Below are 21,374 nucleotides of genomic sequence, written 5' to 3'. Positions count from 1 at the left end.
TTACTTTAGAAGCCTGGATTAGACTCTGTAACTAGGATGTGATGAGTATGACAAACCTATATACATGGATTCTAGGACTGTGTATACAGTGCTGTGTGCCACTACAACTAGGACATGATCCTAAGAGTCACAACAGATAATACTCTTGGAGATCCATAATGCTTCCATCATTTTAAAAGAGTACAAAATGAAGTAATGTGATTGCTTGATTTAGCTATACAAAACTGAAGAAAATGGTAGGTGCTAACCTCCCTCATGATTTTTTTTGTCAACTGAAACTGGCCCTTGACATCATTGTTGTATCTGGGCAAAGATTGGACATAATTTTTTTTCTTTTGAGGACTAATAATAGTGCAGGTGCAGGTACTGGTTTTAATTAGGTAAATCACATAAGTGAAATAGCCTTCTGTCCAAATCAGGACCCGCACATCTTCCATTACCACCTTCAACATGGTGAGAGGTCCATTCGGGGATTTACCCTAGGGATTTATTTTGACACTTTAACTTTTATAAACTTCTGCTTTGTGCCTTATTTTTTTTTCAAGCCAATGAAGTTTATATTGATAGAGGTGTCGCATCACATTCTCACATCTTTACTGAATAGTAGTTGATGAGAAAGAAATTTATACTTGTGAAAATGAAATACAATTAAAGTACTCAGATCCAGGATAATAGAACCAGATTATCTGATTCTTTCTCATCACTAATTTTTCATGCCATATCTGTTTTAACATGTATTTATTTCCAGAGCCAGAGGCCTTAGCCTTTCTTTTTCCTTTCCTCCACTTACCATTTGGGGAAGGACTGCCACACACCTTTCTGGAGCTAGTGCAGCCATGTACCAGTGTCTATCTCATGCCGCCAGTGAAACAGGCAAAAGCAGCAGAATACAGGTGAGCAGCTGGGTGCTGTGTAGCTTCACAGCACCCGACCTGGAAGATGCCACTTGTCTTTAGGCCTGCTGGTGCAAAAAGCTGAGCTGGTATGACTGGGGATATTATGGGTTTGAGTTGGGCAGTTGGCTTCCACTGCCCACCAAGCCTCTATGAGCAGCCGGAGCTGCTGGCAGAAATATGCTTTTTTGGGTGGGGGACAGTAATTTCTGTATTCCCCTATGGGGGATTACTGGCAGTAGTTTGGGTTTTTTTCTTTTTGGGCTTCCAGAAAAGCAGGGAAGCTTTTTGGAGGGGGCAGGATGGCACCAAAGTGGCACCGTCCCTGCCCACCGTCCCTGCCACCGTCCCTGCCCACCCATCCTGCCCACCAGGATTGGGCTGTTAGCCTCTCCCTCAATCATCACAGGTAGGATGGACACACTGCTTATTATTCTTAGCCATAGAAATGTTGTGTCCAGATATGCCAGTTAGGACAACCAAGTCCAGTGGAAACATCAGCAAACACTTCTTATTGGCCAACATTCTTGTCAAGCAGATATTTTATTAGTTAATATGTACATACATATTTGTAGTGTATAATTGGAATTTTAGAACTTGAGCTGAACAATTCGTAGAGTTCTTCATGCTGCAATTCTAAAACCTGTTTCCAGGCTGAGTTTTCTATCATCATGTCAGGTAAAGCACATTGCAGAGGGGACTGTATGGTGTGTGCGTGCGTGCGTGCGTGCATCAGGAGTGTTCCTGTGATAGAGTACTTTAGCAATAGTGATTCAGTACTTTAGCAAGTATAGCAATATACTTGTTTCTTGTGCTGCTCTGTTAAATGTCCCAGGCCATATGACAGAAAAGCAAGACATGTTTTCTTTCCTTTCAAGCATTCTTCCATTTCTCAGGGAAGCCAATGCTGGTGTGGGCAGCAGGGGTGGACTAGAAAGTTCAAATGGCCCAAGAAGAGTAAGCCAGACTGAGTTGCCCATGCAGTTTGGCAAGCCCGTGCAGTATGGCAATCCTAGCATTGATAAACAGCATGGATTATTACAGTGTACTTGGATAAGAAGTAATCACTGAGACGACAAGGGTCAGCTTAGTCACTTCTTCATCCTACACCATGACCCATAGGAGGAAGCAACAGAAGTGTCAACATCCATTCCTGATGCTGGTGACCAGGTCTGAATTGATCAGCCCCAACCGTGCTGGCAAAAGTCTTAGGCTTGGCCCTGTTTGCTGCTGCTTGCCAGCAGAATACAAAGAGCAACTCTGGATTGAATCTGCTTAGTGAGGTTCTTTCTCTAGCAAAAAGATTCTTCCTGTGTTGGAAGTAGACTCCTTGCTTAGCAAAAAGGACTTATTGGCTTCAAGTCAATGAAAAGTAGTTCTGAAATAAGAGATTCAAGGAACATGGTCCATAAAGTATTGTAGACAGAAAAAGTCTTACTATTTAATTAGAGACTTTGTAAGTACATTAATAATAAGAGAATCTGTGATAATCTGGACGCCTCAGGTAAATGCCTACAATTAATTTTCTAGATATGTTGAAAGAGCTGCATATAAATTACCTGCAAGAAACAAAGAAGTCTCAAAAATAAATACATTTATAACTAACACATTTATAATAAATACATATTTTTCTTTCCTACTATATATTAATTTAGGCCATCCTTATTTGCCAATGACTAGACAAGTTTTATACCATTTTATGATTTAAAACAGTTTAATTTCATTTTTTCTCCACTTGGGTGGACCTGGGAATAAAAAATCTATCAAATATTTCGTAGAGCTAATGTTTATGTTTGTTTTTATTTCATCTCTGGCCTGCATCATCCTGAAAAGCTTGCATACCCTTGGTGTTTTTATTCTTTGCTTCATAAAGAGTAGCACATTTGTTCTTTAGAAAATAATTTAAAATCTTGACAGCAAAATAACAACTACTCTTATTATGCAACATTCCTGCTTGGTAATTACAATGCTTCTGTGTATATTCTTAGTACTACACAGTTCTTCTGTGTATACTTTTAGGTAATTACATGCATTATGTATTCTTTTTAAACTTGCACTTTATTACAGACTTGCCATGTTCGCATCTTATTTTACTTTATTTTATTTTTCAGCATACTATTTCAACAGTTTATAAAAAGCTACAATCTGATTCCTTTGAGGGCTTAGAAATGTAAATATATGCCAAGAATATGAAGTCGGCACCTAGTTTATATAGCTATAAGAGAGATCACTATTTAATCTTATGAATAATTTACTAAATTAAGCAGTTGTAATTATCATCTTTTGTAGCTTTCCTTGTCCCAGTCAAGCATGTTATAAGTACTGAGATCTAATTAAAGTTTTTTTTTAATCTCACCAGTTATTTTGTTTCAGCTTTAAGAGATGCTTCAAGGGGAATAGATCAGTGAGAATAAAACATAGATTCTGGGAATTCCTTATGATGATCCCTCATTATTTTATAAATAAGACCTCAGTATCTATAGCTGTGAGCCACAGTACTATTTTATCTTCTTTTCAATATTTATTCACAGGAATTTGTTTCTTAATTTGGATTGTAGTTTCAAGAACTGATTTAATCATATGGTTAAGGGCAGACCTCTCTGAAGTATCATAAGAACAACTATGTGACTTTGGGCTGTGCAGATTCTAGGTTCATTCCTTGGTAAAAGGTACTCAGAGACTAACTTCATTGGTGCACATTCTTTTCCTTACCTCAGTCTGTAATTTCCCATATGCGGATTTTTGTTCCCAATTCTATATCAAAATATAGCCTGTAAGCTCTCAGGATAATGATTTACCTGTTTCCTTATCTCTCTGTCATGAATCAAGCATTACACAAAAATACAGAAACAGAAAAATAACAGAAAATAGACAAGATTTCTACAATCTGAGATGTAGTCCTGGACCAGACTCAAGGCTGAAAACTGGTGATTCAAGGATGATACATTCCCTTGTATTGGTGGCAAAGGATGGCAGACATCTCTCATTTCACAAGGGCACAGAAACTCAGTACTGGTTAGCTAAGGGGGCGCTTTTCCTTGGCCCTGTAACTATTCCCAGAAGGTGAAGGATGCCCGTTATCTTCACTTTTTTTTGGCAAACCTACTGAGGAAGATTTTAAACTTAAGCAGAATAAAAGGTTTATTTAAAGAGAGGAGATGGGAAAGGGCTGCTGGATTGTTCTGGCTACTGGATTGTACACACTGGGTCCTATCAGGCTTCGTACAATACTCAGTACCTTTACACAGCCCTCACAGTTAGAAAACCTCAAAACTAAAATCACTGTCTTGAGAAAAATAAAGCAAAAACCAATACCCCAGTCTAATCGGTCTTAGGGATTATCCTTCTCTGGAAGAGCTATCCTTCTTTGATTATATCTATGGACACTCAGGGCCCCTCAATAACCCCACCACCAGTACATTCAGTCTGTGCATTGTTTGCTTTCCACACACAGCATACAGGACTGTCACTGGTAGAGTAGTAAAGATATTCACACTCTCCTCAGAGATGTTGTGTTTATGTAGCAAAGGCAGATAAGCTGTACACACAGGGAACCTCAACATCCCAAAAGCCCCTCAGATTGCTTTTCACAGGGAGATATCCTCCTTCTCTTGACATCAAATACTTCACCCAATTAGAGGAGAGGGTAACCATAGCCAATCAAGTGGCACCACTGTTCCTAGACTTCTATGCCTCACTCTGAAAGTAAACAATGCTTCCTGTAACAGACCCACACTTTTAAATTACCCTTTCCTCTGCAGTCTGAGTCTTAGTTCTGGACCAGCCTCAAGGAAAGACTGGTGATGCAAGGAGGGTGTACTCCTTTGTATTGGTGGCAAAGGATGGCAGACATTTCATTTCAAAGGGACACAGAAGCACAGCACTGGTTATGCTAACCACCAAGAGTGGTTGAGGTTGGGTAGAATAATAGGGAATTATCTGGGAGCAATGGTATTTGGCTGCAGGGAGTACAGAAACAAAGGAGAGAGTGTGCTGACACCACAGAATTATTTGTTCAGTGGACCAAGTTCATAATTTCCCAATTTTGCCCTTTTACTACTTCATGCAGCACTGACCTCACAACACCTCTAGGGGACCCACCCCTTGCCAGTATTGTCTCTGCCAACTGGTGGTCATGCTAAAGAACAGTGGCATACTGCTAATGTAGTAGGGCGCACACAGTTTCATCACGTGATGAAATGGAGTATGCCGTAGCTGCACTCCACCAAGCCCCGCCCCCTCCCAGCCTTTTTGCAGGCCGGCTTCTGCCCTCCCCAGGCTCTGGGGAGGGTAGAGGCCGGCCTGCAGAGAGACCAGGAGAGGGGCACAGTGGCGCACTCCAGCCCAGGAGCCGGCCTGCCACCGTGGCACCCATCCGAGTCGCCCCCAAGCTCCCCTCCCCCATCCTCTCTGCTGGCTTCTGTAAGTGAGGCACGGAGGGGGGTGCGGGTCCATGTGTGTCAGTACAGAAGCAAAACAGTTGTTTCAGATCACAGGAGAAAGTGCAGGGATAAAGCGTACAATTTCAATTCAGCACAGCAATTCTAAGTATTGCCTCCAGTCTCTTGCTCCCATAGCAATATAACTGGAAGTCTTCCAGAAAGGCCAAAAGAGAAGGCAGCTGATATCACTTTTACAGTGGGCAAATTTTCTTCTCTTAATTTTTTTCCCTACCCAGTCTGGCAACTAGTGGTGATTAGGGACATGCCAGCAAGTGAGAAGGGAGTGCCAGCAAGTGATAGCATGATGTCACTTCCACAGAAAGCAGCACAATGAAAATATATTTCCTGACCAGGAGCTGCTGCAGCTACCTCACCAGCCAGAGCTGGTGAAAAGCTCTTCTGTCCATCTCTGTCACAGGACCTGCATCAGTAACACAAGAGGAGTATGCCATACTCCATTTCATCACTTCCTCTCCACCTGGTACTATCCTGTACCAGGTGATACCTCCTGTACCCATGGACTCATAAAACAAACTCATTCTAGACAACTTTCAGTGTTAAAACTGGGAGGTAATATTTTGTGGTGGTTTTGGATGTAACCTTGAATGCTTCATAGTGTTGTCCTGGGAACTGCAGCTCAGCCCCTTAGCCTTTGACCTCTAGTGTCCTACAAGGTTTTATGCTTTCTGACATCCCTGTGAAGCTGTAGGGAGAGGGCATCCAGAAATCTGGGCTGAGTTGCTGTCAATATGTGAATGATACTCAGCTCAATTGTATGCTTCCAGCAGATCCCAGGGATCCCAGTGGAAACTGAACAGCTGTCTGGTGGAGGTTTTGGGATGGATGAGGGGTGACAAGCTGAAACTTACATGGAGGTGCTACTGGTGGGCAAATGTTCTGTTCTGGGAATGGGGGTATCTGCTCTGGAAGAGATTGCACTCACCCTAATAAAGCAGGCTCAGAGCTTGTGGATGCTTCTTAACCCTGGACTTACTGATGCAGGTTCTTGTAGGTCAGTGATGGTGAACCTATGGCACAGGTGCCAGAGGTGGCACTCAGAGCCCTTTCTGTGGGCACACACAGAGTTCATCATGTGCGGGGGGAAATCGCCCCCCCCCCCACACACACACATCTAGGCTGGCCTGGGCCTCTGGGCTCGATTATTAGCATTAAACCTAAGACCTAGTTTTGGGGAAGAAGTATAGGTAACCCTGTTAAGTGCTGTTAAACCCCACTGATTTTCATGCAAAGAACTAAAGCGTGATCCTTTACCTGGGAGTAAGCTCAGTGGCTGGCAATGTAGCTTGCTTCTGAGTAAACCCTCCTAGAGTCGTGATTCACCCATTCGAAGAGTTGCATGGTTGCTTCAAAGCAAAGCCAACAACTACCACCAAGCTTGCTCCTGAGTAACACACGCCTCAGAGCCAACCATTTTTTCTAAACTAAAACCTCAGTATTCAGGTTAAATTGCTGTGTTGGCACTTTGTGATAAATAAGTGGGTTTTGGGTTGCAGTTTGGGCACTAGGTCTCAAAAAGGTTCGCCATCACTGTTGTAGGTGATGCCCGGCTTGCTAGGGACTTTGGCATGCTGGTAGAGAACTGCTTGTTGCTTTCCCCCTCTGCAGAATGTCAGTAGGATACTGGTCAGCAGTACATATGTGAATTATAAACTAGATGTATTAAAGTTAAATTATATGTACAGCAAGATTCTTAAGATAGTCTAAAGTAGAGCAGCTTCTAAAGTCCCTTCTGCACATGCAAAATAATGCACTTTCAATGCACTTTGCAGCTGTGCTGAACAGCAAAATCCACTTGCAAGAAATTGTGAAAGTGGATTGACAGTGCATTATTCTGCATGTGCGGAAGGGGCCTAAGCTTAGTCTTGGTAGCCAAGACTAAACTAATTAGTTCTTCTTCTCAGGAAACCATAGAGAAGCACATTCTATTTAGACAGCTACAAAGGACGTAAAAGGAATGCAAGTGGAATATGCTAGAAATGTCATACTGCTTTACCTATCTCCCATTAATAATGATGGGTGAAAAGTTTCCCACCGGTCTAGAGGGTTTTTTTTTTTAAAGTCCTCTGGGCAGTGCTTCCATATCACCTGCAGTTTGAAAAAAGCATGTTTTGTTCATGATAAAATACCTCCTTGAATTTCCAAGTGTAAGTTTTCATGGCCTGTAAAAGGCTAAGCATTTTCTGATAAATTCCAGCATTTCTATTCGAAGTAATCAATCCAAGAAATCCTTGTATTCAGAAGGGCATCCAGAGATCTGGGCTGCCTCAAGGCAAATAGCACGCCTTGTGCTAATATTATTTTATCATCTGATATATTATGGATGGAATATGTATGAATTAGAAATAGTATTTCATTTAGTTCTCATGAAAGAGTGTCAATTTGAGCTGATGATTATGTAGCATTCATTATTTATAGCAACTATGGATAGGGTTACCTTGGAGTGCAACAATAAATGGAATTTTCACATCAAAAACTGAAATACTTGTGGATTTGGTAAAACTTTAAATAACTGCATAAATAATACAGTGCAATTTTATTTTATTTCTCACTTATTTCATAAGGTTGATGTTATACCAGCTGCTACATTGAGAGTGGTGAAGTGGTTAAGAGCAGAGGCGTAGCTAGGCCAAACTGCGCCCAATGCGCAGTCTATATTTTCCACCCCCATGGCCTCCCGTGGCGCCCCCGCTTTCCCCCTTCTCACACTTAGTTCCTTTCCTTTTCCTAGAATTTTTTCAGGTTGAAAAAAAAAAGGCCTATTCACAGTTCAGGCTTTAAAATGCCCTGATGGGAACTATACTTCCCAGGAGACCTTGTGAGCCCTAAGGTCTTCTGGGAACTGTAGTTCCTCAGGGCATTTTTTGCCTGTACTGTGAACAGGCCTTTTTTTCAGCCTGAAAAAGTTCTAGGAAAAGGAAATGAACTAAGGTAAGTGTGGGAAGGGGGTGGGGGTGGGGGCGCCACAAGGGGGCACCACGGGGGGTGATTTTTTGCCCCCCCAGGCATGCGCCTGGTGTATGGTGCACCCCTGACCCCTTGTAGCTACGCCACTGGTTAAGACCAGGTGGACTCTAAACTGGAGAACTGGGTTTAATTTCCCATTCCTCCACATGAGAAGCAGACTCTTATCTGGTGAACCACATTTGTTTCCCCTCTCCTACGTTCCTGCTGGATGACCTTGGGCTAGTCACAGTTCTTTCAGAACGCTCTCAGCCCCACCTACCTTACCAGGTGTCTGTTTTGGGGAGAGAAAGGGAAAGGAGTTTGTAAGCCACCTTGAATCTCCTTACAGGAGAGACAGGCAGGGTATGAATTCAAACTCTTCTTCTTCTACATGCAAAAAGATTTATTTATTTATTTATTTGTATTTTTAGCCCACCCTATAGCTGAGATAAAAATTATAAAATACTGATAACCTAAAAACAAATGCAATATATAACAATATACCAATAAAACCTATTTAAAAACCATAAAACCTATTAAAACCTATTAAAACATATAAACTCTCTGCCTTTCCCAACCATTTCTGGGCCTTTTATTTCAAGTCTATTCTGTTCCCGGAACATTCCCATTCTAAAGTCAAGTCTCCTCATATCAACTCAAAATTATTCTCTTCTTCCTACATCTATCTCCTCTCCAGTAACAATAGATCTACCATCAGGCCCTTTCCATTCTATATAATGGAAAATTACTAGTCTCCAGAGTCAAGAAGAGTTCCTGGTTCTCTAAGCTACTATATAGGCTGTGGTTTCCCAGTCATCTCTGCTGATATTAAAATTGAACCTGACAATTGGGCATTGGGGTTACAGAAGAGAAAAGGAGGCAGAATTCTACCACTTCCGCATTCTATGTATGACCACGCTGCTACCTATTCCTTGTTTATTACACAGTGTTCAAAACAACTCCAGGGCTGGCTCCTTACTATAGCTTCTTCTATAGCCTCCATCCTACAAGTCTTCTGCCCATGCAGGTCTTCTGCCCATGCGGGTCCCATGACTCTAAGCATAACTATTTTGATGGTCACCAGTAGAAAGGCTGGTAAGATCCAAATCCATTCCTTGATCCTGGCTAGTATTTCAGACTCTTTCAGACTGCCCTCCTGTTAATCCACTACAGAGTTTATACTGGTTTAAAAAATCAAAAAGGAAGTTCTGGAAATTGGTCAAGTTTATTAATCCTATAATACTATACACTCTGCTTTCTCTTCAGATCAATTAATAACATTTGCATTTATTTAAAACTGCTGGCTCCTGGTTTTTATGCAGTCTTCTTGATACAACCCACTAGTTTTCATACAACCTCCTTTTCTGCCATATTTTTGTTCTTTTATACATCTAAAGTAGTGCCAGGTTTTTGCTTTTAGAAAAAATAGCGAACTTCTAGATACAGTAAGGGGAAAAGGGGAAAGAATAATGGGGAAAATGGAAGTACTGTGGATGAAAACAGATAAGAAGCAAGGGAAGACATTGGGCCACTCCCCACTTACCTCGTCTGAGTGCAACCCCACAGCAACCCCTTGTAGAAAAGCCTCCGTGGCTTTTGACCATGGAGACATTTGTTCCCCACTCATTTTCCATTCAGGAAATAGCGCGGGGTTCCACATCAAGAGTCAAAGAGGCAATCGAGCGTTCTGATTGGCTGGCACGCGTGTGCGTCATTTACACGTGGGAGTTGCAGCCAGCTGAAGGCGGGGCTCCATTTTGATTGGCTGACCCAAAAAGTTGGTTTGGATAAGCTGAACGCATTGTTTTGAGACGTCTGCACATGCTGACGTCACTACCCATTGCAAATTGCTTGGGCAGAAAAACGAAAGTAAAAATCGGTTTCGGTTTACACCGCCGACAACCCTGTGCTCAGCGGCACTTTGCCAAGCTGCAAAACCGTGGAGCTCAAGCAAAAAAGAGCAAAAAAGAGCAATGTTGGCACTCTTGTTGTGCACACGTCTCAATTTCTGAGCACTTTCTGACGGGGACACCCTCCCTAAACAAAATGGCGGTTCCTGTTTCCTGATTGGCTGGAAGCTGCACGTCAGAGCGAATCAGCCTCGCATAAACAGCCAAGGTTCCCCACCCCCCACCCCCCCGCGGCACCCACGGGGTTTTTGAAAATGTTGCTCTTTGCAGAGGACCTAATTTGCCACGCGACAAGGAGGTGGGAGAGCGGCAAATTAAGGGCAGCTGCGCAGTGGGCGCTGGTGATGTGGGGAACGTCCATCCTCCTCGTGTCTTTTACAGAGGTGACCCCGCGGTTTATGGTGAGTGGGGAGTGGCCCATTTAATCCTCACCTCCACAACGAAAGCTCTACTGACTTATTTGTATGCAAATATATGCAGTTCCCTTTTCATTTAACAACTCTAGCTCATTTCTGATTCAGTGTACCTTGTTAACATCTGTCTTTGAAATTTTCTTGGAGAGTATAAACATTTTGAGCAATTTCTGACCTATTTCTTCCATAAATTTTAATGATAAGATTGGAGGAAAAGTAAAGCAGAAAATGTATGATCAGTTTGCACATTGTTTTCAGTCCAGTTGCTGTACAAATGAGAGGATCATTTAAGTAAGCATGACAGCTAAAAAGAAAGCAACCAGAAGTTCAAGGAAGGAATGCATCCTGAACGATGCTCTGTGGTCAAGACATTTTAAAAGCAACTAATATTGCCTGCAACATGTGCCTAGACTAGACTAACAGGCAACAAAAAAAAGTCAGCTCCAAATACCTTTTACAAAACCACTGCTAAGCACATTCAAGAAAGTTGCTCCAATCCTACTGACAGCGTAAAAAAGGGTTTCAGTATATGGGTCTGTGCCATATTACATTGGTTGACAATTCTAGCTTGGGAAATTCCTGGAGATTTAGGGGAGGTGCTTGGGGAGAGTGATATTTAGGAAAGGGAGGAAGCTTAAGTGCCATGAGAGAGCTTTCAACTAACTCACAGCAAGCCAACCTGAAAGCCCAGATCTCGAAATGAACCCTGCAAACCACTCATAATGCAATGATCCTCATCAACCAGGCTAGGCGGAGCCAGAGGTGGAATAATACTTGCATCAAGGCACAAAAGTCCATGATTTGCCTTTTCCTGTTCATCTCCAAAAATGACTCCCATGGTTAGTGGCCCACAAACCTCCATTGTGAGTGTGGGATGCTTCCATGACCTTGTCCTTATGGCACAACTTGGGCTATCAGTGACTGGTGTTGCTGACAGAGACAGTGCACTTTTCATGGATACAGATCAATGGGGGAATTTGGGGCATCAAAACAAAAGCTGTTCCCAAGTGTCTGGCAAAAATACCTTTGATATGGGTAATTCCCCAAGATGTTTGGGAGATGATTCCAGCAGAAGCTGAGTTGCTGAGTTCCAGCAGAAGCTGAGTCCAGCAGAAGCTGCTTCAAACAACAGAAAAGTCTCAATGGTACTGAGAACCTATGGGTTGCCTGGCTGAAGGAACTTTCCCAGCTTAGGAGCCAGAGGTTAGTTGCCCCAGAGGGAGACACTTGTCAGGTAGGGATTGCCTGACTTACTGACTCCACAGGATATCATCTGGGTTCCCAAAGCAACCAATGATTGATCAGAGGTGTAGCAGCAGAAAATGGTGCCTGGAGCAAGACCAGAGTTTTCTGCACCCCTTCCTCCCATGTAGCCCAGGGCAAGACTTGATTTTTCTGCCCCTCTGCCCCTTCCATGCCCCCCTGGCTGGCCTCCCTGTCAACTGTGGGGCCATAAAGCATTCATCACCTTCCAGCCACCGCTCCAGCAGCTGCCACCAGCTTCCCTGGCAGCTCGCCTCACCTTCTCTCCTGGTGCGTGTGATTGCGTGCTCCAGGCCGGGAAAACTTCCTTTGGCAAAATCTGACAAGGGCTATGGAGCAGAGCCCAAGCAAGCAAGCTCAAAGGCAGCCAGGAGCCCTGCCTACCGGCACACGTTACAGCTCAGCCCAGCCTGATGCAGTCAGTTGGAGGGGAGGCTGGATGCTGGCTCCGGCCACAGGACTGCTGCACCTCATCTTCCCAATGAGCAAGAGAGGCCCCACCAACAGAGGCACCAGGCCCATCACCACAATTGGGGGGAAGTTTGCGCGAGACTCCATCGCATCTCTATGCTCTCCGCCTAGGAAGGATTTGTGCCCATTTGCTCACGGTGGCCAGAAGCAGGATGGGGAGATGAAGAGGCCTCAGAGGCAGGACCAGCCAGGGCAGCATGAGTGTCCCAGGTGCGGATGATGCTTCTTTTCTCTACATCGAGCCTGTTGTGATTGCACATGAGGAGAGGGGCTGTAGAACTCCCTGGAACTGCTCATGCCACTCCTGCTTGGCACTCCAAACCCTGCGGTTGCATCTGAGGGGTGTGGCTATGTGGGGGAAAATTTTCTGCCTCCTTATGACCAAATGGCCTACACCTGGGGATGTGTGACCCCACATGTCCCTGTGGCTGGTACGCCACTGTGCTTGATCCATTTGAAGGTGGGGGTGCAACTCTGATTTCAAATGGAATCTTTGGCCCTTTCCACGCAATCAAAATAAAATGTTTTGAGACAGGAAATATAACATTTCCTCTGAAGAGTTCTGCATAGTTTTTCGTCCAAAATGTTTTTTCCCAGCCTCAAAACATTTTATATGCATCCTCTATTTTAGTGATTTTTTTGTGAAAATGTTTTCAAAACATTTTCACTGTTGTGCATTTTCACTTGTTGCGTGTTCACTTTAAAATGTTTCCTACAACTATCAGCAGTCCCTGGATTTCTTTTGGTGCGTTTTTTAGCTCAATCAGTCATCTTGCCTGTTAACTTTTGCCATTTAAAATTTTTTTGGAAGATGATATTTTCAAAGCTATGAAGGATCGCAGCATGAGGCTTTGAAGCACTGAAGCTACAAATCGACAGACATTAAAATAAGATGGGAGAATCACAAAATAGCAGCCAGAAGCATTTTCGAGGGGGTGACTGCTGACAAACAGGGAGGATTGAAAACATTTTGCTAACATTTTAAGTGACTTGTGCTGAAATGGCCATAGTCTCATACTTTGGTGGCTCCCAAAAGAGAAAAAAAAGGCCATGCATTTAATTGGTCATTAATCTCAGGAAATAGGTTTGACTGAGTTCAAGAAACACAGAGGTAAATAATGACCACTTACGCAAAGGGGCAAAGCTAAAATCCTTCTGAGGCCCATCCACATGACCTGTATGTGATCCTCAACTCACAATGTAGTCCCCCACCCAGAGAAAGCTGCATGGTTCCCAATCCAGTAGATGATGCTGTGCCCAGAGACCCACACTGTGTTGCATTGCTCTACATGAGATGTTATAGACCTATCCAGATTGGGGGTGGATGTAGCTCCTGTAAGCAGAGAACCTCCAGTATCAAACGGCCTGTATCTATCTATCTATCTATCTATCTATCTATCTATCTATCTATCTATCTATCTATCTATCTATCTATCTATCTATCTATCTATCTATCTATCTATCTATCTATCTATCTATCTATCTATCTATCTATCTATCTATCTATCTATCTATCTATCTATCTATCTATCTATCTATCTATCTATCTATCTATCTATCTATCTATCTATCTATCTATCTATCTATCTATCTATCTATCTATCTATCTTCAAATTTATATACCGCCCCTTCCCCTAAGGCAGGGGTAGGGAACCTGCGGCTCTCCAGATGTTCAGGAACTACAATTCCCATCAGCCCCTACCAGCATGGCCAATTGGCCATGCTGACAGAGGCTGATGGGAATTGTAGTTCCTGAACATCTGGAGAGCCGCAGGTTCCCTATCCCTGCCCTAAGGGCTCTGGGCAGTGAACATCAGAATAAATAACAATATGTGAAACAATTATAAACAATAAATAAATAACATGGGCTCCTTAAGCCATAACATTAAAACCATAAAATACAGCATTAATATAAACTTCTCAGCGTCCGACAGTAAAACTTCCAATAAAACCCTCCCAACGAGGGGGGAAATGGTGGGTCACGTTGTAACTATGGTCCCAGAATGTAAGAGGACCAAGACAAAGAGGGGCGCACTCAGCAACCAGCCTCCCCAAAAGCCCGGTGGAACAACTTAGTCTTGCAGGCCCTGCGGAACTCACCAAGATCCCACAAGGCCCGGACAAATGGAGGAAGAGTGTTCCACCAGGCAGGGGCCAGGGCCGTAAAGGCCCTGGCCCGAGTGGAGGCCCGCTGCATCATTGAGGGGCCAGGGACCACCAGCAAGTTGACCAAAGAAAGTCCTGTCTCAGTTGTCATCATGGCAATCTTGATATTAAAAGAATGCAAAACTTCGTTCTTTTGGCAGATACTCAGAGCAATGATGCCAACCTGCATGATACTGGCAAATTAGGACTTTGTAAGGAAGGCCCCATCTGCATGGATGAACAAAGGATCAGGACCAGAGGACCTAATGACCAGGGACTTGGCAGTGCAGCAGACAGGGCAAGGCTGTCCTGCTGGGGCAGCCTGAAGTATAACCTAGGACCCTGCTGGTCTGTCTTAAAGCTATGCAATATCAAGTAACACTCAGAACCCTCTATATAGATATCTTGCTGCCTGGAGTAGTCATTTCAGGAAGCCAAGAGAAATGCATGTAGCAGAAGCTTCTGAAAAAGCCCAATATGAAGGCCACACAAAATAGGGAGACCCCATAGGTAGAGGAAAGCTACTGTAGGAGCCCCTTGAGCACCCTATGGTGATGGGCTTCCAGGCATCTGTAACTGGGGGAGTGACCTTCTTCAAGCCCTTAATCGTCCTCCATGCAACAAAAGAATTGTAAGAGTTGGCAAACTGGAAGGCCCTGTAGTAAAACACGATTGCTGACAGGTGGATGGGCCCCAGCAGCAGCCCAAATAATGAGGGGAGGGGCAGATCAGAAATAAACCTCCACACTCTAGGTACGCCTGGAGCTTTGCTTCTCCCAGGCTGGTGAGGAGAGCAGATATGCTTCCACTAAACACTTAGAATTGACAATTGTTCTGTGTAGCCAAAAAAAATCAAATTTTTTACTGAATTTGTTTTTTACTGCAAGCAGAAAGGTGAGTCATGACCAACCACATTGTAAGTTTTTTAAAAAGTAACACACCTGAATAGCCTCTTTGTATCAAAATTAAAATAATTATCTCTGAATATATTTCTTCATAAAAATAGATGGTTTGAAAGCTGTTTATGAATTTGACAAAGAATGGTGCTTTTTCCAGCCACTGTTGGTCACAGAACTGTGGTGTAACCAGATACAGTGCAGTACAAAAATTGCATAAAACAGGGATGCTAATATCCTATTTTCTAGTCAGCTATTACAGTTACAAAATTCTTGCTTTTTTGATTTCAGAACTACCCTGTAATACAAAACTATTTCCACTGGCTTGCTGTTTTGAATATATTCTTTTGAACACACACAGTAGAAGAAGACTAAAGTATGCTATTTCTTTATTTAAAAAAATCTGCTGCATCTAAGCCATCATAGGTGCTGTGCTTTAGATCTAGAAAGATATCATTTCCCTAGGTTGTAATGCCACTCTGTGGTCATTTAGTCCTATAATTCAGCAAATGTTTACTATTAATTACCACCAAACCATACTGCTGCAAGCAGTAGATTAAAATGTCAGGATCATTCAGTTTAAGAGCCATGCCTTAGGGCCAAAGTAGACTTGATGGAAGAAGGAGGGTATTCAGGTGTTTGCCCATTCTTGTGCAAAATGTCTGAGGCAAGCAGGGGTCTTTTGTTCTGCCTTGCTCTTCTCCTTTGCTGAAATATTTTCCCAATCCAATTCTAATCAGAGTTTAGCTAAGCAGGAAGAAAACCACTTAAAGCAACACAGACAGGTGAGGTAAGGAGAGACATGGGACAGTCTTTCTCTCTCCACACCTGGGTACTGCATTTTCTCCTTGGGAAAAAATTAAATCCCATTTACGTATGGATGGGTAAGCAGGTGAATTGGGTCCTCATGTCAGGCTTAACTTGTCCTTTAGCTGAAAGTAGATTAAGGTTGGGTTATTAAAAATTCTACCACTTTTTGAAATACTGACGATGATCCAACCCTGGAAAACGTGTTCAGAATTATGCTGCCTTAGTTGCATTTAATTAGCTCACAAAAATACAAAATAAAATCTTTAGAGAGGGAAAAAACCTTTCCACAGTTCTTTGGAATAGAATGAACCATTGTGGAAATATGCAATGTATTCGACAGCCCCAGACAGTGACATAGGTATAGATTTTTATGGGGGTGGGGCCACACCCCCACCCACCCCTGGGGTGTGGCCACACCTCCCCAAGCCCCACCCCCGGCCTCAGTGCTTATAAAAGCAGCTCTCCAAGGCCAGGGATGGCAGACTCCCCCGTCTTGCCCCGCCCCGCCCCGCCCTCCCACTAGCTGGACTCGTAGCCAGTAGTCCCTTCTGCCCTCCCCTCTGTGCAGAGGCATAGCTAGGGAAAATGGAGCCTGGTGCAAAATTTGAGTTTTGCGCTTGCCCCCCCTCCATGGGCAGCCAATGTGATGCTGGAATCCACCCCCAAACAGCATCACTTTCAATGGTGTTTAGACTAGGGAGCCCAGATCCTCCTTTTAAATCCACCTTAAAGGGAGAATCTGGGGTCCCCAGTTAAAATAACATTGACAGTGATAATGTTTTGGGGTGGATTATCCCCCACCCTGAAACAACATCACTTTCAACATTTAAACTGGGGACATCAGATTCTCCCCTTTAAATCCGTGCTGAAGGGGGTGGATTTAAAAGGAGAATCTGGGGAAATTTGAGGAGTGTCTGCTGTCAGGGGTGCAATTGTTAAGCTAGCAGCACCAAACTTTCAGGGTATCTTTAGGAGACTCCCCTGATGATACCACCCAGGTTTTGTGAAGTTTGGTTCAGGGAGTCCAAAGTTATGGACCCTCAAATGTGTAGCCTACATCTTCTATTAGCTTCCATTGGAAACAATGCGGGATGGGGCACCCTCTTTGGGAGTCCGTAACTTTGGACCCTCTGAACCAAATCTCACCAAACATGGGTGATATTATCAGGAGAATCTCCCAACAAATCCCTGAAATTTTAGTGCTGCTAGCCTAAAAACTGCACCCCCTGCAGGCCAAAAACCAAAAACCCACTAAAAATAGAAAAAACCCACAAACGGGGGGTGGAGCTTCGCACGTGCAATGGGGGGTTTGAACCTGAGAACTCCCCCCTTACCTGCATCCTTAGCCCCAGAGCAGAAGACAGTATTCATGAGGTTATATGGGACAAGTCCGGGTGGATCATTGTCTGAGACTGTGAGACCCAGACAAGAATTGGCACATTTTTCTTTCCAAGGCTGTTTTCTGCACACTATGTTTTTTTCTTCCATATCTCAGCCCCAATAATCTTTTAGTCAAGATTTCTCTACCAACTAAAGCACATAAGATGGAGAGGGTATGAAACAAGAACTTTTCCTGTTCTAAAATAACTCTGATTAACTTACTGTGCCCAGCTGCTGAATCCCCTGATGTCCATGAAAAAGCCTTTATGTTTTTAGTTATCAGTGCTTGCCTTTCCCAATTCCAATTTGAGACTGTTTCATAAATGGGAAGCTATTTTTCTGATGACATATAAAGAATTACTTTAACCTCTAAGAAGCACTGTTTTTGCTAGGCTGTAATATAAAGTTAGTGATATAAACAAAATAAATTAGTGAATTGTTAATATGACTCATAGCACTCACAGACTTCAAATAATTATTTATCATAGATAGTAGTGATCAGGGACTCAAGCAAAAGCCAAGGAGAAATTGTTTCTATACTGCTTCTGAGTAACACTGGAGAGCTAGATGATACAAACTTTATATCATCTTTGTTGAAGAAATCTACCATTTACATTCATTCATTCTGAACTCAATAAGGGATTTTTCAAATCTAATTTATGCTAGAATCTCTAACGGATATATGACATAATTGTTAAAAAAAATCATTCAAAATAATTCAAAATATTTTTAAGTCCACCAATAATTCATCAAGAAAGAAAGCCAATGATGATATGACTAAGAAAAACCTCTCTAGAGATAGTTTATTCTAACATTTGTTATTCTTATTGTTTTCAATTTATGAAAACATCCTGGAACAATTCAGTGTTCCTTGCCTTAACAAGCTATTCTCTTACTGGCTACATCTTATTTGACGTTTAAATACTATGAATTGCTGAAGAGGTGATCAAAGAACTAGAAAGAATAGTAGCAAAAGAGTACCTAAATATTCTACAGTTGTCTGTATTAATAAATTTAAATAGAGGGTGTAAATACCAATATAGATTCCAAAGTTTATTGGAGGAAATGTTAACAGTAGAGGTTTTTTAAAAATCTGTTATATTGAAGCCAACAGCACTTTCCATTTTCTACATGAAATTTCAACATAAAACATATTTGTACTGACAAAGTAAGATTATCACAAACTTTTACCCAAAAGCACAAGGACAAGAAGTTTCCACACTATAAGACTATATTATACTATATATGGAAATGGAAAAGAAATGGAAAAGAAAAAGAGCATCAAACCTTGAAGACAAATTCCAGAGGACTTAATTGCCCTGAATATGTAGCAAATTATACTCCCAGATTTATAACTGAACTAAACTAAATGTCAAAAAGGCATACAATATCTTCCAGTTGCATTAAATCCAATAATCTGAACAATCAAACGAGTGTGATTTCTTTTATCACTGTTTAAAAGTTTCCCAAGCAAATAGTTTCTAAAATTCTTTTGCAATCCTTCCGTGAGAGAACTCCCACCAATAATGAAGTCTCTTATTGGTTCATAACTATATAACTAAATATATATCACGCTAACTAACTTTCACAGTGGTTGGTAAATTTGAAACACTGGAATAACGGCTAACAAATAAGAACATTCTAACTGCAACAAACTGACTCCAGAATTGTACTGTTATGTCAGGTTTTAAACTTACCTCTTTCCTCTAATGTTCAGAAAACCTACCTTTTCCTAAAATTGTTAATGTAAAATGAAATAAAGTGGCAGGGTCAAGCTAGGCAAAAAGGTAACTTCAGTATAACTTTTTGGTATTTGTCTGGTTATTGTAATCAATGAATGTTTTTCCTACTGAAAAAAGTTTATATTAGTTAACAACATTCCCAGAAGCAGCTTTACTTATGCAACCTGAATATTTCAAAATAAAGCCTTTATAGTGCAATCTTAAACTGAGCTGTAGCCTTCTAAGCCCATTATCGCCAATAAACATAGAAAGGTGCAGTTCTGCAGTATGATCCTACCAAAACTATTTTTTTTAAAAAAATCCAATTAATTTCAAGTTTAAACTTTTAAAGTACATGCTAAACTTTAAATGTCTTTAAAATCATTAGATGCAAAAATTGATCATCTTTGACTTGATCATGGCATTGCCTTTTATAACAGACCTATGCAATAAATATAGACTTTCATCATAAATTTAAATAATTCTGGGGAAAAGTTCCCATAAATCAAGACTTCGCTTACTATTATCCAACAAGTCATGTTTTGTTTCAAGAGGAGTTGGATTATATTGTTTCAAAAATAATACACTATGTAACTGAAATGCAGTTGCACAGTGATACCATATACACAGTGTAATTCTATGCAGACTTAGTCCAGGGTAAATCCATTCATTTCAACTGATAAGACTGGAGTAACCCAGAAAGGATTGCACTGTTACAGTGAAATTTTAAGAAGACTTACTCCAGTCTCAGCACTTTGAAATGAATGGGCTTAGACTGGAGTAAATCCAATCTAAATCCATTCATTTCAATGTGCTTAGGCTGGAGTAACTCTCCTTAGGATTCCAGTATTGGTCTCTAAGCAGCTAAATTTACATTTCCTGATAATATTTATTTGCTGGAAGATTGTTCAGAAATTGATCAATTACTAACTTTTGGTGGTGAATATAAGGTGATCAAGTTTTTGTTAGTAAACAAATTACCAGAAAATACACTTAGCAAAGCACCTTAAAATATATTTTGTCTATTATTTTAAAATAATAATTTTAAACTATTTTAAGCATATTATTGCATGGCTTTTTAAAAGTATATCATATTCCATGATGGTGTAACAACGATAGCATCAAAACTGAAAAGAATCCTTGTTAAATATTCAAGCTCCTTCCATTTCAATTGACTTATTTTCCCAATCTAAATTACTTAATCCAAGCACTAATTGTGCTTCATTATTATGACCTACAGACATGTCATGGCACCAGCATCTTTGCAAACTCACAAACATGTTACATCAGCTTTGCAAACAGTATTTTAATTCACATTTTAGGTGTAACAATGTGCAAATGTTCAAATTTTCTCTATCAGATGTAGATTCTCTATCCAATGAACAGCTCCTGTGGAAGTGTTGAAAAGCTGTATACAGAACTGATTAAGGGCCCAGAAACCCTGGATCTGACAATTCTCTCTCTTTCTAAAAAAAAAGTAAATTCAAGACTCACCAAATTGGCTGGTTTGTTCTTCATTGGGACTAACAAGTTTTATTCAGCAGTTCAACCAGTATGGGTCCACTTGTCTGTTCTTCATTGTGTGAAGTCTACAGACAGGAAAAGTACAGGCTAAGACAGCAGATCTTGCTGCAGTGGTGCAGATGACAGGACTGGGGAATGCTTTCAGACTTCTGGTGTGTTGCTTCTGCCACAGGTTGAAATGATTGGCTTTGGCTGATCCTCTCTCTTGTGACATTGCAGCCTATGGAGCTTCAGGTGTGGAAATGAAGACTAATCACCCTGTGCCTTAAGCTGACTCCGACAGTAAAACCCCAGTGTTTTGTCAACTGTGGAGATAATCAGTTCATGGGGAGGAGGAAAATAGTACCATCTGTCACCTGAAGTAAAAAGATCAATTTCCTTTATTTGGGTGCTTATATTATCTTTCAGTCTAGGTGATAATTATCCTGGCTGACTTTTTAAGTGTTCTGTGAACTACACCAATGATTAATAATGGCATGAAATGCTTTCTGACACAAGAATTCATTGGGTCTGAGTCTATTTATAGATAAAGCAGCTGTTGA

The sequence above is a fragment of the Sphaerodactylus townsendi genome, linkage group LG07, assembly GCF_021028975.2.
Source record: "Sphaerodactylus townsendi isolate TG3544 linkage group LG07, MPM_Stown_v2.3, whole genome shotgun sequence".
Lineage (NCBI taxonomy): Eukaryota > Metazoa > Chordata > Lepidosauria > Squamata > Sphaerodactylidae > Sphaerodactylus > Sphaerodactylus townsendi.
Note: the sequence above shows the minus strand (reverse complement) of the source record.